Source organism: Rattus norvegicus, chromosome 9 (assembly GCF_036323735.1).
Source record: "Rattus norvegicus strain BN/NHsdMcwi chromosome 9, GRCr8, whole genome shotgun sequence".
Lineage (NCBI taxonomy): Eukaryota > Metazoa > Chordata > Mammalia > Rodentia > Muridae > Rattus > Rattus norvegicus.
The window spans coordinates 66,310,620-66,328,589 of NC_086027.1; positions in this window are offsets into that span (position 1 = coordinate 66,310,620).

Below are 17,970 nucleotides of genomic sequence, written 5' to 3' on the forward strand. Positions count from 1 at the left end.
AAAGTTTGCCTGCTTTTCTCTTTACAAGATAATTTGTTACAGACATAAAATCATTTCTACTGTGCACCCAGATGTGTGAAATGTGGACAGCAGATGTGTTTTCTGTCATAACTCTGGATATACATGGAACCTTTGGAGAGTCTGTGCTGAGACCATCGGCTCTAACTCCCTGCTTTTCCCATCCCCACTGCTAATATTCACCCATCCCCAGCTCACTCCTGAAGGGGACAGGCGTGTTCACAGGGAAGCCTTGTCTTATCTTCCATCATCCCTCCCTGTGAGCTGCCTTGGTCCCTGACTATAGACCTCCATGTTCTCCATAGCCAGTGAATCTTGGCTTTCTTTCTTCAATATCAAGATCATCAAAGGAGAGTTTGGTGCCAAAATATACAACAGAAATTGGACATGAGGGATAAGTGATCAGAGTACACAGGGTTTGGTAGACACCGTTCAGTAGGTCCATGTCAATACAAACCTGTTGGAGCCTACAGACTGGATGACTCCCCAAGTAAACCCTGACTGACATTAGTGGGTCATAGAAAATGCCAATCATGGTTTATTATTCACAACAAATTTTTGATCACTCTGAGAAGGATGCTGATCATGGGGAAGCCATGAGTATGTAGACCAGGGAGATGCCTGTTCGGGTCCACGAAGTACAGACGAGCTGGGCAGTCGCCCCACAAACCTTCATTTGTCTCACGATGACTGTGCTGCTAATTCAAGAATGTAGCACAAGTAAAAACTTAACAATTGCATGGTTCAAAATTGTGTGATTTTACAACAGTGTAATATTAGCATTAACAGAATCTAGGCAGTGGTGGCACATGCCTTTAATCCCAGCATTTGAGAGGCAGACTCAGGAAGGATCTTCAAGTTCAAGGCTAGTCCTGGTCAATAGAACAAGTTCCAGGATAGCCAGGGCTACACAGAGAAATTCTATCTTGAAAGAAGATATTTGTGTGTGTGTGTGTGTGTGTGTGTGTGTGTGTGTGTGTGTATTCATATATACATGTTATATACATGTATGTATATATACATATATAGAGGCATATGTTTACGAAATTTTAAATGTTTATTCTCCTTAATAATTACCTTACTTGCAGGTAGCAGGATAAACTGTAAATTCAACCATTCCTACATCTGTCTTCCCTCCACGTGACTAGCCTTGAACTATGGCAGACTGAAGTACGTAGTGAATGCATCTTTCAGACACACATCCTTCAATCGCATGAACATGACTATTGTTAAACTTCAACCACTTTGTTGCTGCGATTTGATTTGAACCACAGAAAATCACAAGGTAACGTATTAATTGTACCTTTAATCTTTAATTAACTGTATTCTTTTCTACTTAGAGTGTCAAGTATTTTCCGAAAAAGGAAAATCATGTCCATGTACCAAATAGTGTTTTTCAGTGTGTATGGCCCTGAACTTGAGGATTGGTGTGGTGGATGATGAGTCTGCTGTGTGCAGACTGTGTTGCAAGTACTTTCAACTGTTCAATAATGTGCCCTATTTAATTGCTCTCACTATTGAATAAAGTCCCTAAAGAATTTTCACTTCCAGAAATGTTTTCTGACCCCCTTTCAGTGTCTAGACAATAATGACTTCCTGAAATGTTTGAGGGAAAACATTAAAAAAAGCCTTACTCATATAAAACTATAAATATTTGAGGTTATTGGGGTACAGGAAGGGGAGAGGAAAATACCCTTATTGTGGTTTGCTACTATGCTTTAAAAGAAAAATGAATGGGAGTTCATGATCAAACCGCCAACACAAAGCTACATTTGACAAGGATGGCAATGCTTACATTGGAGATGAAAAGTTTGTGAGATCAAAGATACTTTCTGTAAAGTTTACAAGGTAAAGTGACGATGTTTTTCTAAAACAGAATGGTTCCTGGCACGTGAGATCCTTTGCACAGCAGGTCCTGGGTTTCCCTGGAGCATCCAGGTGTTTTCATGTGGTCCTGGAACTCGAGCCCAGAAGTCCCCAAAGTCTGTTTGGTATCTGAATCCTCTCAGGTGACAGCAGACAGTTAGCCCCTTTGCTTGAGCTCCTCTTGTCACTTACACAGTGCTTTCCAAGTTCATCTTTACCCATTGGTACTCAGTCCTGAAAGACAGGAAAATGCTAATTCCCTTAAAGAATACTTAACGCTGCCTGATCTTTTGACAGCTTCTGTCCCTATCATCACACAAGGGCACAGAATCCATCCCTCTGGAGGGTACAGTAGTTGAGGCTCCATCTTGGAAGCCAGTAGGAATAGCGGAGCTCTGAAGTGTTAGGACAAGCCCAGGGAAGGGCAAGACCTCTACAGACAATAAAGTGTGGTGTGGCACTGGACTCTTCTCTGAGCCAGTTGCCATGGGAACAGTAAGAATTCTACTGTTGCTTTTTGATGAGATGTCTGTGCTCCGTATCCTCTTGGTGCTTGCTTGGTTACTAAGCTGGAGGGTAAGAATGAGAAGGAATGAGTGGAGGAAGTTTGTCCTTTAGAAAAGGAAGGTCTGGTTGGGTTTGCCTAATAGACACTACCACAGTAGCCAGAAATTAGGAGGTGTTTTATGGGCTCTCACACAAACCTCAACCTCACCCAGCAATCTACTGTGGCTTTAGGTTGAATGACTTTTCCTAGAGAAATATGAACAAAAATCTATTAACCCAGATATGGCACCAAAGTTGGACCAAAGAAAGGAGTCTACCCAAGTTGAGAGAGCAAATGAGCTAATTGGGGCTACTGACAGAACATGGTTGATTCTCTGACATCTTTATCATCCAAATGCCCACCCAAGAATGAGTAACAACTCGGGTTGTGTAGGGAGCTCTGACAATGAGAGACTATCCCTGGAACTGCTTCCTGCTTACAGAGACCCAGGAAGGGAGATGCCCCTTGAGTTCTGTGTCTTTCTGAGTTTCTTTGGAGTTTCGTGAACTTTTTGAGTCTCATAAACCTCTCTCCCCTACAGGAGGAAATGTTTCTATGTGGAACACTAGCTGCACAACACTTTGTATCAGTTGAGACTGCTCGGTGGCTGAATTATGCAATTTCTCTTCCCAGCATTCAAGGCTCCCTTCAGAGAGCCTATCCCCCATTCATCTTGGTTTCTGTCAGCATATCTGAGTAGCCATGCTTTCCTACTCTGTTTAAATAAAGAAAACTTGGCTGCCCAAGCCCTACCTATTCCTAACTATGAGCTTGCACTTCAGTGCAGCTCTTGCAGGCACACTAATGTATCTTCAATGGTCTCTTCCAGCTATGTGCCTTGATCTAGTATCTTCTCATCTCTTAGCATTACTTGCATGTTTAACAACACACCCTGCTTATATCTCTTTTCTCTTGGTTCTGCGCTACCTAAAAGCTGACCATAACACAAGCCTTTCATGAAGGGTAGAGGGTCACTTGAAGAGAAACATGTCCAACCCAAATCTTAGCATGCCACAGGATCCCAGATCTATGGAGGAAATATGGTTTGCTCCACCAGGGGCAGCAGTAAGGAAACTGAGGCTCAGGGAGGTGACAGGAAGATCTGAGCCCAAAGCCAGAAACTTTTCAAAATGACATTCCTTGTTGCTTCTGATGCTACTTTTTCATATTCAAAAATCTCATCAAAAAAACTTTATTTCACAGTATCCAGATCGTTTCCCTTTCAAAGATGGCATATGCTTGCTTCCTCATGAAATAGATTTCTCCTGAGCCACAGAGCTTTTAGTTATTCATGCAGTATCCTTGTGCATAGCACTTTAAAATGAACCATTCAGACAAAGACTGTATTTTATTCATCCCTCTATAACTGGGAAGGGAAGAATAGAGCCCTTTGCCTCTTCACTTCAATATTCTTGAATAAATTCAGGCTAACACAAAGAGTATTCTGCCCATTGTCTGTAGCTTCCCTTATAGCCATGTGCCGAATAGAAAAGTGACCAACTGCTCCTATTTGAAGTATCCATAATTACACACACTGTCCCACAAGAGCACCTGATTACCAGGAAGATGCCCAGGGAGAACTACACAGAACCATGGCTCTTACTTTACCCAGGAATTCAGCCATGTTAAAGGCAGAACAGTGGAGTTCTGGATATTCAGAACAAATAGAAGATTGCCCCTCTCATGCACAGCAAAGGTATCACATCCTCTCCATCCTTCCAAAGCCATGAATCAGGAGATCTGAATGTGCAGTAATGGTGAATTTGTCCCTTGATATGATACAGAAATGACAGGCACATTATTGGGTTAGCGGCCTAAAGTTCTACTAATGTAGATGTAAAATTAGCATTTGATTACATCATTCAGTCATGCCATATCAACTATAGGATAATAGTGACCATGAAGACAATGGAGCACTGTGACTCGAGACATGACCCAGAACATGGGCCTGTGGGTTTCAGACAGTGACTGTCCCTCCCCTTCCTTTATGAGGCACATCATTTAGGCCCGCATTCTTTATTACATCAAAGGAGGCTCTACGTAAAAATGCCAGCAGCGTCCAGTTGACACACCGAGTTGAGAGCATCAGCTGCCGATTTAAATTAATTTTGCTTCTTGAACCATGAAAAATAGTTCTTTGAACAAGAATTCATGATAAGTACACATGTGTAAAAGACCTTTAATCATAATTATTTTAAATACATAAAACCCAGTTTAAGGCTCTCAGCCTCATTAATTTTTTATGGTATGAAAAAGCAAAAACAAACAGTAAATGGGAAAAGTGTAAGTCATAATTTAAATGTGTTATGCATGGCCATTTAACCCGTTAGATGAAGGGGTTCTCTGCAAACTCCACCAGAACATCCTGCTCTACCCAGGGACATAGCGCAACATACAGCTAAAACAGAATTTAGAACAACTGAAGTTGCCTACTAACACCTTAGGCTCTTTCTGTCCAAGGACTGAAGTCTTATTTGTCTGATTTCCCCAAAGTAGGTAGCACACAATAAACACTCTGAAAATATCAACGAATCTGATCCTAGCACAGTGTGTTTTGTGTTTACGTGGGTGAACTTGGATCATCTCCACATTCATGCTTCGAATCATTGTAGGGTTCCTCTCCCTTCTCTGGGTATGTATTTTACCAGGATCTCTAGTTATAGTAGCCATCTTGGCTGTTCAGCTTGATGGATGCAATGTCATCAGCTGATGAGGGTTAGTGTGACAATGCTCAGGTCAGTGATTAGGACATTGTCCTCATAATCCTGAGGCAAGACCTTAAATATGCACTGTTGTGTCTTTCCTGCAATCCATATTCACCCCTACTCCCTGAGAAAGGTGAGGATGAAGATAGTTGCCAAATGTGTGGCTATGTGCTTTGCATCATAACTTGCTATGTTCATCTGATAGCTCAGGCCACTCTAGTGTGGCACCTGCAATACCATAATAGCTAGATGAGTTTGCGGAAGCTCACTGCCATGCTCTGCAATCCATGGGCCCTTGAAGGAGCCAAAAACTGACGTGTTTCATGGGGATATCTTAAGTTTACCAACCAACCCAGATTCTTATTATTTCTCCTACACATAATATCTATTTGAGTTGTGACAATGAGTGGGACAGTTTTAAAATACTTACAATTGGCCTCTTCCTATGATAACTCTTAATGTTTCATCTGAGGTATCCGTGATGTGGGAGGGGTAAACGTCAGGAAACACTAAGCATGTAGATTGTAATTGCACCTTTAAAGCCTGGAAACTCCTTACAGGATGGTAAGCCCATTGACCCAGGGAATCCATTATCAGCTGAACCTAGGCCAGGAGTCCACTTACTACTATCCCCATAATTCCCACTCTAACAGAAGACCGCAATAGTCCTTCAGCTCCCCATACACTATTGATGCCTGCAACCCTGGATCTGGCAGTACTCACAAGAATCTGAATACTGTCCTTCACCAGGCATAAGTATCCTGATTCAATAACCTTTAGGTCCTTTTGGAGAAAATATGGGAGGGACATGGCTGAATAGATGTTCATGTGTACATAGTGATATAGATCCTTACCCTCTTAGAGACCTTTTCTTTGGTTCAGTCACTCTTGAAAATTAGTCCAGATCTAGCTACCAGGTCCTGCTAAGACTGAACCCCCAGTGAATGTGATTGTTGGGAGAGGGCGGCAATGGGGGAAGGATGGGGAGGGGAACACCTATAAAGAAGGGGAGGAGGAGGGGTTAGGGGGATGTTTGCCCGGAAACCGGGAAAAGGAATAACATTCGAAACGTAAACAAGAAATACTCAAGTTAAAAAAAAAAAAAGAACAATATCAACCAACCAGAACCCCCAGTGCTCTTAGAGACTAAATGATCAATCAAAGAATACACCTTGAGGGACCCATGTTTCCAGCTGCATATGTAGTAGAGGATAGCATTGTCTGGCATCAGTAAGAGGAGAAGGATCGATTCTCCAGTTTAGGAGTTTGCCAGGGCATTGAAGTAGAAGTGGGTGGGTGGAAGGGGGAGGGAGCATCCTCATAGAGGGAAGGAGAGAGGGATGGAAGAGGAAGGAACCAGGAAAGGGGATAACATTTGAAATGTAAATACATAAAATATCTAATTAAAAAAGTAAAAAAAAAAATTTAAAAAAGAGATGTAGAGGGTGGTTATTTTGAATGGTAAATGCCCTCCATAGATGAGCATGTCTGAACCCTCCGTCCCTACCTGAGCTGTTGTTTTGGTTGTAGAACCTTGGGACATGGCGCTCAGCTGGCAGAAGCAAGCTAAGGGATTGGGCTTGGGGATTATAGACTGGCTCCACCCTCCCTGACTTGCATACTGAGCCCTCTGCTTCCTTGAATATCATTGCAGTGTATCAGCACCTGGCACTCCTGCTGCCACAGGCCCGAGCCCTTCCCATCATGCCTTCACTACTACATCCTCTAACTGTGTGCTAGAACGTACCTTCCCTGTTTAAATTGTTTCTATCGCCTACTCTTTCACAGTGACAGAAAAAGTGGCTGATACACTGAGCGCCCTTGACTTTTACAAGGCTCAGGGTCCTGTACGTGATCAGCTAAGGCTTAATTTTAATATGACAGACTCTTTGTGTTTGAGAATACAATCTTTTCTGGAGCTCTAACAGCTATCTTTGAGTTATGACCAAGAATAGGACCTTTTTCCTGTCCTCTGTCACATGTAGTGAGTCTATGTATGTTCCCAATGATTCCCTCTGGTAGATGAGGGTAGTCTCAATATCTTTTACAGTGGAAATTTATCACACAAGGCCTCTCAATAGTTGATGAGCTGCACTATTAAAGAAGTAATACCTTCTTTAAGATCTCCCAAACCTTAAGATATCTGAGTGCATTCCCTATACCACTATTCCATCCCCATGATGATAAAGTCTTAACAATTCTGCACTGTATAATCTCAGAACATGGGTGAGCTCAGTGTTCTGCTGAGGACCACCGGGCTGTCTTCCTGCCAGCTGGCCAGAGAATGATATCAGCTCCAAAATTGAATTTCCTTGTCTGCTTTCTCAAACGACTCCTGATACCATGTGAGGTATTTCCCTAAGAAATATATATTCTGAGATTACAATTCCTGTCTTGGAGAAAGTTCATGAGAGAACACGTGGGACTGCCATCTGTGGAGAAGAACAAGTTAAGACTCAGTAGAGGAAAAGTTGAACATGGTATTACGACAGTGAAGACCTCAACTGGGTCTCCATAGAGTTTTTGAGATGGTCAAGGATGAAGCATCTCTTGAGAGTTGGCCAAAGTTGAAGTAAGGGGGCTTGTATTGTTGTTTCCATATATTATCTCATAATTTTCTTGGGAATAGATAAAAATGTGAGGCAACTCCACCAGGGCAGAGGCAGCTCCCAAGTCTCTGGAGACTCTAAGCAAGTTTCCTATAATCCAGACTGTTAGGGGCTTTGGGACTGAGTGACTTGGGTCTGAAAGTGGTAAGTAACTACAATCGATGTTCTCTAAACCAGCCTTTCCTAGATCTGAAAATGGAGGAAAAAGAGTACAATTATTTTCCCTTAAACACAGCTTTTGGGTGTTTTGAAGTCATCTATTCAAATGCAGGTGTTCACAGATCTCAGTATTATGATCTTTTATGGAAACTATTGTTCAAAACTGTACAGTGTATCTCTAGTCACTCTTCCACTGACTCTGGGAAAATTTCAGCCTTGCTCATGTTCTTTGTAGAGATGATGCATCATAGCTTCTTTGTAAATGGAACAGTGGAGCATTTTCCAAGGCAGTCTTGAAATGAAAGATGCTGATGACCTCCATGGACACGAGTCTTCCTTTTTTCCTCTGGATACTTTGCTTCACCAAATCATGGCACTCAGTACAATAGAACCACCTGGTACTCCTACCCATTCTCCCCAAGCTTCAGGAACAGCTAAAAAGGGAATAAACAAGGAAAGGTAGACAGGAATGAAGAAATGAAATTAGCATTTTACTTTAAGGACTTGACATGTTAGGATCCTGTCTTAGTCACTTCTAAATCTCTGTGACAAAACACTGTGACCAAGTCAATCTAAAGAAAACAGTGTTTTCTGAGAGCTGAGAGTTTAGAGGTTGAGTCCACGACCAGCTTGGCAAGGAGCATGGCAACAGGTAGGCAAGATGCTGGCCTGTAACTGGGAGCTCACACCCTTATCTACAAGTAAGAGGCAGAGTGGCAAAGACAGACAGTCAGAAGGGAGAGAGAGAGAGACATACAGACAGACAGACACAGAAGGACAGACAGACACAGAGACAGACAGACAGACAGACAGAAGGGAGAAAGAGAGAGAGACAGAGAGACAGAGACAGAGAGACAGACAGAAGGGAGAGATAAAAAGAGAGAGAATGTGTGTATGTGTGTGTGTGAGAGAGAGAGAGAGAGGGAGAGAGAGAGAGAGAGAGAGAGTGTGTGTGTGTGTGTGTGTGTGTGTGTGTGTGTGTGTGTCAGAGAGTCAGAGAGAGACAGAGAGAACCTCAAAGATTTCCCCCAGTGAAACACCTCCTCCACCAAGGCCACACCCTGAGGATCAAGTATTCAAACATATGAACCTTTGAGGCTGATTCTCATTCAAACCAGCATAGAATTTCTTCAATATGTTCTTCCTCTCCTCCTCACAACCCATGAAATAAGAATCTTTTCCAACTGATAAAGAAACCAGAGTAAGTAGTTTCAATAGTAGGATCCCTAAGTGGCAACAACCTTTGTAAGCCTGAGATAACATAGAAAAGCCAAAATCCAGCCCTACTCAAAGAGGCTAGACTTCAGAAACACATGTTTCATTTACTAAAATAGAGGGTACCAATGTCTGCCCCTAGATCTAAGAAGCACATATTAGGCATGGTCTATAGATGTCACAGAAGTTTAGTGTCTCATAACATCAGGTTAGTGCTAACCATGCAGCTCTGCACTCACACAGCCAACACCCTCATCCTAGCAATACCCCTCCTGTGACAAGCGGCTAGCATGCTGCCCTTTGTCTAATGCCGTATTTTTGTCCCAAAGCACTATATGTCTTCCATGCAAGCATTGAATTTAACCATATTACATCAAGGCATCATGGACCACGTGAGTTCTCAGTTACATGTTACCAAAACTATCTACAGCCAAGAAGTTAGCGAAGCAAGGGAAATTTGGAATGCAGAAGGGAAAGTATTCTAAGGCTAAAGGTGTGACAGATTTGAATACACAAGGTGGACTGCATCCACTGTTTGCCTCGGAGGTTGAATAATGCTGTTGCAGACCACAGCAAACAAGATGAATACAGTTATTGTTCATCAGCTTCTTCCCGGAAACAGAAAGAACTGGATGTGTGTGAAGAAGACAGCAAGGTCTAACATCTTCAGGGACAGAGATCAGAGAAGCATCTATTCACATCTAAAGATAGTCTGCTACCAGAAGTCTCTTTCCTTCAAGAGATATGGGAAAGGACTCCCTCTGTTTATTAAGACCTTTAATAGTTTTGGTGAGTCCCACCTACATCATGAAGGGCCATCTACTGATTTAATCACTAATCTCGTCTTCTTTTTTTAAAGGAACATCTAGACTAATGCTTGACCAAATATCTGAATACTGTGTTCTAGCCAGGGTCGTGCATAAAATTTACAGTCACACATCATAAGGCTTTCTTAGGGGAAAGTATGAAATCATAACAGATCCAAGGCAGCCACAAACATAGTGTAAGAGACCTTAAGAACTTACTATGTTTATGGTGTTGAGGTAGTGGGACCAAAGGTTCCCATCAGAAGGGCTTGCCTGGTTTGAACCTCCTTCCAGTACCAAAGGAGCGGTCATTCAGGTGTTCCTTTCCTGGATATCAGACAGACAGACACACACACACACACACACACACACACACAGAGATAGACACAGACAGAGACAGACAGACAGACAGAAGAGAGAGACAGAGAGGCAGAGACAGACAGACAGAAGGGAGAAAGAGAGAGAGACAGAGAGATGGAGACAGACAAGGGAGAGAGAGAGACAGAGAGATAGAGACAGACAGACAGAAGGGAGAAAGAGAGAGAGACAGAGAGATGGAGACAGACAAGGGAGAGAGAGAGACAGAGAGATAGAGACAGAGACAGACATACAGACAGAAGGGAGAGATAAAAAGAGAGATACCTGGGTAAGGAGGTAAAAAGAGTATGGAGAAAAACTCAGGTATTGGCTATTAAATACAGGAATACAGACTTAATCACAACGGAAAACACAGATTTCATTCAGTCCAATGGATAATAAAACACAGCAAAAACAAGAGAAATGGCTTATTCTGCAAAGCACTTGCTACCCAAGCATGATAATCTGAGTTTGTATAACAATAACTAACATAAAAATCTGGATTTTGCTTGTATAAGCACTTTGGAAACCAACTTGGTGGTTTCTCAGAAATTTGGGAATAGTTTTACTTCAAGGCCTAGCTATACCATTCCTGGGCATATACCCAAAAGCTGTTCCACTATACCACAAGAACACTTGTTTAGCGATGTTTGTAGCAGCTTTACTTTTAATAGCCAGAAACCGGAGAGAAAACATATGTCCCTCAACTGAAGAATGGATAAAGAAAATGTGGTTCATTTACACAATGGAATACTACTCAGCCATTAAAAACAAGGACATCAGAATTTTTCAGGCAAATGGATGGAGCTAAAAAATAGCATCCTGAGTGAGGTAACCCAGACCCAAAAGGACATTTATGATATGTACTCATTGATAAGTGGATAATAGCCCAAAAGTACAGGATACCCACTGTACAATCCACAGACCCAAGGAAACTAAATAACAAAGAGGGCCCAGGGGAGGATGCTTGAATCTCACTCAAAATGGGAGATAAAATGGGTATCAGAGGTGAATGGAGGGAGGGAACTGCGTGGGAGAGGGCATGGTAAGGGGGATGAAGGTGAGGGATCAAGCGTAGGGAGATCAGGGGAGAGAGAACAGAAACAGGAGGGGATGGGGCATCTCTAGGATGTGCCAGAGACCTGGTATGGGGGGAGGACCCAGGGAATCTATGGTGATGACTCTATCTGAAACTCTTCGCAGTGGGGGATATGGAGCCTGAAGTGGCCACTTCCTGTAGCCAGGTAGGACTCCCAGTGGAGGGATAAGGACAGCAATCCACCCACAAAACCTTTGGCCCAAAATGTGTCCTGTCTACAAGATGTGCAGGGACAAAGATGGAGCAGAGACTGAGGGTGTGGCCAGAGGGTGTGGCCAGAGGGTGTGGCCAGAGGGTGTGGCCAGAGGGTGTGGCCAGTCAATGACAGCCCAACTAGAGACCCATCCCACGGGCAGGAACCAAGCCCTGACACTATTAATGAATCCCTGTTATGCTTGCAAACAGGATCCTAGCATAACTGAGAGCCAGTCAATAGAAACAAATGCAGAAACCTACAGACAAACATTAAACAGAGCTCAGGGAGTCTTGTGGAAGAGTTAGGGGGAAGGTTTGGGGGACCCAGAGGGGATAGGGACTCCACAAGCAGAACAACAAAGTCAACTGACAGGGATCCATGGGGGTTCCTAGGAACTGAATCAACAGCCAAAGTGTAGGCTAGACCTAGGCCCCTGCCCCCATCATACATATGTAGCAGATATGTGGCTTGGTCTTAATGTGGGTTCCGAACAACTAGAGTAGGGACTGTCCCTGAATCTGTAGTCTGCCTGCGGATTCCATTCCCCTAACTGAGATGACTTATCTGGCCTCAGTAGAAGAGGACATGCTTAGTCCTGTGGTGACTTGAAAAGCCAAGGTAGAGTTGATATCCAGGAGGCCTCCCTATTCTCAGAGGAGAAGGAAAGTGTGTGGGGGGTGGAGGGGTGCTGTGGGATGGGGGGACTGGGAGGAGAGAGGGCCTGTGATCAGGATATAAAGTGAATAAATAAATAAATTAATGAAAATTTTCGGGTTTCAGGGGAGGGCCATATATCTGTAATCCAATCACCAGAGACAGGCAGGAGAATCCTTTCAGCTCATTGGCTAGCCAGTCAAGTCAAACGCGTGAGCTCCAGGGTTAGTGGATTTTGAGACCTTATCTCAAATAATAGGGCAGAGAGAGACTGAGGGAGATGTCTGAAAATGCTTGCTGTCCTCCATACACATACACACAGGACACACGTGCACATGAACTCACACGCTCATGTTCTCACTCATCAAACACACACATACAAAGAAAACACAATGTAGAAAGCCGGGAGCTCGGAGAAGGAAGTGACACGCTACATAGATTTCCTTACAGATGTCTACCACTTAAGCAGGAATTACAAAACACTCTGTCTCCAGGTGAAGCCACTGCCAAACACAAGGGAAAAAGTCAAGGGTGTCAGTGCACACACGTGGACTGCAGACAGCCGGAGTATTTCCAGTTCTAAAGAGATGCGGGTCTGACCCCCCTAACATATGACTCTAATCCTTTCTAGTCTCGGAGCACATCTGAAAGAATGAAAACCTACAGTCACTAAGCAATGAGAACTCAGGAGAGTAGAAACAGAAAGACAGAAGCTGCATCCACCCAGTGAGATGCCCAGAAGGATCCCAAATTGTGAGCATCCTTTTTGGAACTAAGAAGGACTTGAGGTTAATTTCAAATATCAAAGCTCAGTATCCCTTATTCCAAATGCCTAAGGGCCCCAGTGAGAATGCTAGGTCCCTTTAAGCCATTAGGAGACACCAACTCCTTCCAGAGAGCCAGTGGGGCAGTGACTTCAACAAGCCTATGAACTAAAAGATAAGTCCTATATTTCCAGCAAAGCAGTTCATAATGGACCATATGATTCCCCAGGCTTGACAAACTTCCATTCAAGGGGATGGCCACTGATTATATATATATATATATATATTCCAGAAAGTGTCTGTTTCCCTATCCCCCACCCCCCATATCCCAGGTGGAAATAGGCACGTTTGCTGCTTTCCAGTGAAATAATGACATTCTAGTGCAATGACAAACTGTGACGGGTCACTCATATCCTATGGCTGCAGTGCTCTATAAAGCTCATGAACGGGGCTCAAGGTGACCTCTGTCTGTGCATACACGTCCTTAGTAACTCACCCCAGGGAATTCTTTTGCTAAGGGGGATTCGTTCACATACTTTCCCATAAGACTATAAGAGAAACATCTGCCGAGCCCTAAGAGAGAGCTGCACACGTGTCTGAGTGCGGAGATTGGCGATGAGCCATTTAACACAGCCCTGTTTTCTTCATCATTTGGGTAAACAGCCAACTGCAGTTATCTACTACGAGCTTCAAATTGGTGCCACAGAAAATGAAATTTTAAAATATAAACTGATCTGGGTTAAGGCTTTATTACCACTTGCTCAAGTACAGCTTTAAGATGAGAAATATGAAATCGAAGCACGGCATTCTCTAGAGAAAGGATCTGGTCTGCCATAGAATCTGAACATCTCAAATTTATTTGACAATTATGTAAATAAAGTTTTCTGCCAATCGTATAGGAAGGCCTGGCTTATCTCACAGGGAAGCTCATTACAATAGTATATACCAGCCATATCCTCTGCAGCTGGGACTCGGGGGGCGGGGGGGGCTTGCACGCCTTCAATCCCAGCACCTGGGAAGAGTCTGAAGAAATAAAATCACAAGTTTGAAGCATCCTGGGCAAAGGGAGAAACAAAATAGAACAGTGAAAATTCCCATAAGAAAGAACCTGGGTACAAGCTGACCTGGAGGCAGTTCTTCTCCATCCTCAACTCCCCCCCCCCCCCAGATTCCAGTCTAGCTCTCTTACGCCAAGCAGCTGCTGGAGTCCTTTGGGTCACCCATGCCTTTAAAGGACCCCATGAATCCTCTCCTGTGTCAGGGTTGTCTTGCTCCCTGTAGGGGAGCATCAGCTAGACTGACCATCCCCGGCCCTGGAAGGACAGAGAGGAAGGCAGGCTTAATTTTGAACATCAGCAGAGAACGACAGTCCCAGGGACTGAACTGATGTGCTCTCCTTACCCTGGGCATACACTTCTAAAGTGTCAACAGCCAGTCATGAGCATAATAAAAGGTACAAAGAATGGTAGCTCCCTGGAGAAAAGACTGACTTGGGGGAGCAGGACCGGACAGAGAAAACTGAATTCTAATCAAAGACTACACAGAGTCCTACCTGGAGCCCTGGAGCAAATCCAGCTCATCTGGCTGGGCCTGGGGCAGGCAGCCAACACTCAGTACTTGGAGCCTGAACCTAAGCTTGGGGCCTGGCTGCTTCACTTGTCTATTTGATACCACAGAATGACTTCTTTTCACGCTGCTGGTCTCCTAGTATGAACTTAACAAGGAGAACTACATCATTCCTTAAAGTGTGTTTTCTATTGAGAACTGAGATGGCTATCACGCCATGCCTAGAAACATAGGAAGAGAAGGCACAATTTTCCCAAGAGTCCCTTGGTGACATAGGGGTCAGGTCAGTCGTATCTCCAGCCTTTGTTCCTTGGGCTCATCTTGTTCTCCCTGAGGGGTGGTACCATGTGAAGGGTCAGCATTAGCCTCTGAGGATGAAAGGTTGGGCATTAGCATTGTCAGCAGTCTGACCAGCTGGTGAGGACAGCTCATGCTACTGGACCTGTATGTAGCCCCTAGTTCAGACACTCTGAGCATCCTGTGGCTATTGACTGAATCAGCACTAGAGTGACTGGTGCCGGAGGATGACTTTTGGCAAATCACATATATTTCTGTACACTTGGTTATTTGGTTTCTTCAAATTTCTCCTCCTGGGCACTTGACCAGTCAACCAGGATATTTACCATTGTGTACAGATTTTTTTTTTACCTCAGAGTTACCTATGATGTGCAAGTGTGGCAAGTGCTACTGACAAGACTCCAACAGGCTTCTTAGTCACTGTTTCCTTCTTACTCAGGGGAGGTACGTGATGTAATAGTCGTTGTGCTCAGGAAGACATATGCTGAAGTCCTAAGAATTTACCAATTTGTTGCATCCTGAGTTGTCTGTAGGTGATATTTCTTCACTCTCTGGAGCGGCCAGCCTACTTAATACAACTGTCACATCTGTCTAGTTAGAATAAAGTCATACGTATTGGCACAGTGAGCAAATGTGATACAGAATGGTCCATGGTTTATGCCTTTTTAATTTAAGGTATGCTTATAATGTTACATTTAATTGTCAACTTCATGGTGTAAAGAAACACCTAAGGGATTAGTCAGGTAACACCAAGTGTGTGTCTGTGAGGATGATCTGGGCAAGGAAGCCTCAGTTGAGGAATTGCCTCTACAGATTGGTCTGTGGACATGTCTGTCAAGCGTTTTCTTGATGTGATTGATGTAGGTGATCTCAGCCCACTGTGGGCGGTGACATTCCTAGGCAGTTGTTCCTGGGCTACACAAAAAGGGGAGTTAAGTGAGCCAGAGGGAGCAAGCCAGTGCAGTTCTATCCTGGGGTTCCTGTTTCAAGCTTCTACCTTGGGTTTCTCTGTGACAGACAACAACTTGTAAGAGAAAATTAACCCTTTCCTCCTTTTCTTGGAGTTAGCCAATGTTTGGCACAGCAGTAGAAAGCAAACCAGAAAATCAACCAATGACACTGGTTAGCAGTGGGGTTGTGGTGACTCTGTAAAACTCTTGTCTGGGACAATTGGTTGCAACCATCCTTTTTAGTAGCACGTAATGGGGATTCTAGAATTTTAAACTGCGATGTTATTTAGCTCAGGACTTGATTGCCACATTTCTTGAGTTACATTTTTATATTAAAAAATATGTGGTTAGATCCTTGCCTAACCCTAAAAATCTTTTTAATACGATGGACTCTCACATCCTTTCATAGTCTGTCCTGATTTGGGAATGGTACAGTTGCTTCAGCTTTAAGACAGTGTCAACTGGATCCCGAGTAACACAAGACTACCTCAGTCCAGTTACCATGTTTCAGATGGCTCTCTTCTTACTGTGTCTATATGAGGAACATTCGTCATATTTGAATGAAATTTAAGATATGTATGTTTCACACTGTTTATATATATATATATATATATATATATATATATATATATATATATATGGGGCTGTGGTATGGGCACATGATGTTTGGTGCAGGTGTGTGTGCCTACCTAACCATGTTCAGAGACCAGAGGAATGTGTTGACTTTGCACACTGTCACTCTTCCTTTTACTCCTTTGAGACAAGTCAGAGCAATCCTCCTGTCTCTGCTTCCCCAACCCCAGGACTGGGTTTATCATTATGTGCAGCTTTGTAGGTGGGAGCTGAGATCTCAACTCAAGCCTGTAGAGAAGGCATTATTATCCACAGAGTCATCCTCCAGTCCTCGTTTTTAAAACCTTAGTGTCTTGGAACCAAGATGTGTCTTTACGTCCCCCCATCAGTCTTGAAATATGACTGTTCTTTACAAGTGGTATTAGTTGCCTATGACTGCCGTGACAGTTTACACAGACCATACATTAGAGCAGCACAAATGGTTATTACATACCTTATAGTTGAAAGTTCCCGAAGTCTAGAGTGGGTCTCAGTAGGCTAAATCAAGGTATTGGCAAGGCCAGTTCTTCTGTGGTGGTTCTCGGACGGAATTCGTTTCCTTCCCTGTTCAGAAGTTACCTTCTTTCCTTGGCCTATTTTCCTTGCCCCTTTTGCATCTTCACAGACAGAAGCAGAAGGTTAAATTTCACACTGATCTCTCCAACCCCTCAGTCGCCCCCTCATTTGCATTTAAGAATCCATCTGCTCACGCTGGCCATGCAGACAACCAAGGTTAATCTCAGTGTTCCGGGGTCAGCTGATTGGCAACTTTAATTCCATCTTCAAACATGACCCCTTCTGTTACACAAGCTAAGCTCTTCACAGATTGCTGAAATTAGGAAGTGGCTGTCTTGGGTGGGGGACATTGCTTAGTTGACCACATACACATATGTGAAACTTACAAAACAGGGCTGGGAGGTGGCTCAGTCAGAAAAGTTCTTGCCACACAAGCACAAAGACTGAGATCTGACTCCCAGCATCCATGTTAAAAGCAGATTACTATAGCAAGCGCTCTCACAGTGCTTGGAAGGCAGAGAGGAGTGGATCCACTGGTCAGCAAATCTGGTCAAACTGGTTAACATCATATTCAGGGAGATACTCTGCCTCAAAAATAGGGTGGAGCATGACTTGGGAGTATGTCATACCACCATACACCCGTACATGCATGCACACACAAATGCATACATATACACACCTCTCTGTTTCTGTTCCCCCCCCTCTCTCTCTCTGTCTCTCTCTCTGTGTCTCTCTCTCTCTGTCTCTCTCTCTCTCTCTGTCTCTCTGTCTCTCTCTCTCTCTCTCTCTCTCTCTCTCTCTCTCTTTCTGAACAGGTGTAAAAAGTTTCGACAAATCAATCTCCGTCTTATTTTGAGATACATTAGTATTTAAATGTATTCTTTCCTGTAGTGAAAAAATACATTGTTCTGGTGGAGCTTTGTCCCTGACTCTTGGGGGAGCAATCCTGCTTGCTCTGCCCACCTCAGGGTGCCTGTGTGTGGTGCAGGGGCTGGCACATCTGTATTATAACAGAGGAGGGGAAGACGGAAGCT